A 2,963-nucleotide genomic window follows, 5' to 3' on the forward strand; every position below is an offset into this window, starting at 1 on the left:
AAGGCTTGATAAATGTGCTCCAAAAACCCATCCTTTTTTTTTTTTCTTTATAGCTGCTAATCGAACCCTGAGGTACCATGGTGACAAGATTGTCATAGCTTGAAGGATACAAGAGTGTGCTGTGGGAATTTGCTTTCTTGAAATCCATTTTGGGATATGTCCATTTTACTGCAGTTTTACCTATGCAGATTGTCCTTTCAGTCAATGTTATTCAGAATACGTTAAATGTAGATGTTAATATTTTATATTAGGTCTGAAATATCAGTGTGAGTAGCTGTAAGTATGAAGAATCGCCGAAGAGAACTGTTTGACAGCAAGTGCTCTGAGGAGTACCGTCGTCATTGCAGGTGTATTCTGGTACATTGTCCCAGTTGGTGACCATCCGTCACTTAAAGTGTGGTGAACTTCTCTGCCTGTCAGAGGGCTTATGGGATTTACATCTGCTGTCTGTGTGTCGCTTGAGCTGTCTCCCGTGGACTGGGAGAAGGCTGATGTGGTTCTGGGCTTTGACTGATTCAGCCCTGACTAGCTGTATGGGAAACGGAGGGATCTGCCACCAAGGATCCTTGCCGAAACCATTTCAGTTCACTGGGGTGGCCAGGGCCTGTTCTGCCATTCGGGTTGTCAGCAGAATTTGATTGCGCTGATTATTCCTTACAATAGCTTCCCTTGGGATTTTCAAAATGACTAAAAGACAGTGGTTTGAGAATGCTAAAACACCCTTTTTTGTTTCCACGTGTGTAATGGACTGTCCTAAAAGGACATCCCTGTGTGTCCTCATAGGAGTTGTTAGTGGCTCTGTGTTCTTCCTGTCTCAGTGAGTAGTTTAAACCTGTGAATGACATCTGAGAGGGAGCCCTGATTTTGAAATTGCCACTGAAATCTCACCCAAGAGGAACGGACTGGCTGCTGTTCTGGTTTTATGCTCCAGCTGGCCAAGTGGCCTGCCCTGGCTTTGTTCAACTCCTACACCTTTGGGTTTTGGTTCTGGGGTACAGCGTCTTGGCGCTCTTACTCTGAGCGACTGAATACTCTAAAGCCAAGGGTTTGGGCTTATATTAGGTTGTAACTTGGAGAGACACATGGAAATTTGATTTAATACCTGTTATGAACTTGCTGCTTTCCATGGTAAGTTATCTTGGTAGCTAATTACCCTGTTGGCATAAAAGAAGTTGTGTGTTATTTCCAACTTGACTTGAATCTCCACGTGCTGCATTTTCTGTCTTTGCACCTTACAAAAAGCAGGTTCTCTGTATGCTGGTATTAAGTGCAATGATCAAGTTCCAACCTCGCTTTCAACCTAAGAAATGAAATAAATGTGCCACTGTTTCTCATTGCAGGATACCTTTCCAGACTTTTACATGGGTTTTTTGTTTTCTATAAAATAAGGAACTGAATTCTGTGCAAGATTAATGAAGCTTTTGTTTAGAGGGAGGATAGGGTTTATGTTTTACTGTTCAGTAAATAGTCAGTTTTCTTCTTTTGTATATTCTTACAAAGAGCTTCAGGGAGATGTTGAAAATATCACAAGCAAATTGAAATGTTAGAGCACTGTAGCAGCAGCATATTTAATGTACAGGGTGGATGAAGTAACCATGGTAAGAAATCTTTATTTCAGAGGTGGGAGGAGAGAGCTGTGTTCAGTAAGAGAACAGTGGGAGATACTAGTTGTTATGTTTCAAGGTGGGTTTTTTTATGCTTTGTCTAGGAACAGAGAAGAAAGAGATTATTTCCTAAAGAAATGAAATAAAGCAGAAAATGTCATTTTCCGGTATACTTACCTTGAATGATCAAATACTTTGATTGAAACACAGCTTCTCTTCCTGTCTAAATCTTTTTTTTTGTAAGAACCTAATTTAAGTTATCCCAGTGGTCCTCTGGATTAAGTTCTAATTTTCTTTATTTATCTATCTGCTTTTTTAAAAATAGCCCAGTAGATGTAATTCCATTAGTCTTGTTTCATCTACAGGGATTTGTTTCTTTAAAAACTGGTGCAATTGAGACATCTTTCTATTAATAGGGTACATTTGTATACAGTGTTATAAGTGTCTAGCACAGTTTTCATCTCATCTGTTTGTTTACCTCTCGCCATGGCTCTCTTGCTTTTTCATATGAGACCCTCCTGATATTTTTAATTTCAAACGGAGAATTATATTTTCATCAGGTCTTATGTTAGCTTGAACTGTTCTGTTGTAATTATTGCTAACTTCTGTGATGCCAAGAAGGCAGGGCCTGTTCCATAGCCTAGTCACTTGAGAGAAATGGAATGGCAAGCAAGAGGAAGCAGCCTGTTGACATTGGCAAGTTTGGAGTTAGGCTGCAAGTCCTGATGCATAGGGAGAGGAGGAATGCAGCAGTTCATGTTCAGGAATCTGCACCAAGTGTGTAGGTGGTGTTTCTAAGGCTGGAGGTATCTTTCAGTTCACAAATGCAACTTCCCTCAATGCTTTATTCCTCTGAAGCAAGTAGAGAAACTTTCACGGGCTTTACCTAGACTTGCTTTTTCCTGGGATTCTGCTCATCTTCCACAACACGAGGTTCTGCCACCTCCAGAACTAAAGCCAGGACAAGAGTCTCTGATGATGAACTTCTCCCCACGTAACTTGTGCTGAGCTGCAGAAGCTGTCTCACTTACCGTTGGGTAGGGGGAGTGGTTGGTTGCCACTGTCCGTGGCTGGATAATGAGACAGCCATGGCAGGCAGCAGAGAGGTGCTTAGAAGGCACAGAGTAAAGAGTGCATAAGGCATGAACAAATGGGGCAATAACAGCTTGTTGTACGTCCCCTGATGAGTGTCAGTCCCATTCTAACCCCAAAGAGTTGAGCTCTCTTGTCAAATATTCAGACTCCTCTGGCTGCTTCCAGGTGTGTTTATGAGGAGCTGGGCCTTGCTGGTGTGCTCTGCCCAGGTACCGCTGTGCTTCGGTGGGTCTCTTCCCCTTGAGCCAGTAGCCCCAGTGAATA

The sequence above is a fragment of the Eurypyga helias genome, unplaced genomic scaffold (assembly GCF_000690775.1).
Source record: "Eurypyga helias isolate BGI_N326 unplaced genomic scaffold, ASM69077v1 scaffold9418, whole genome shotgun sequence".
NCBI classification, from domain to species: Eukaryota; Metazoa; Chordata; class Aves; order Eurypygiformes; family Eurypygidae; genus Eurypyga; species Eurypyga helias.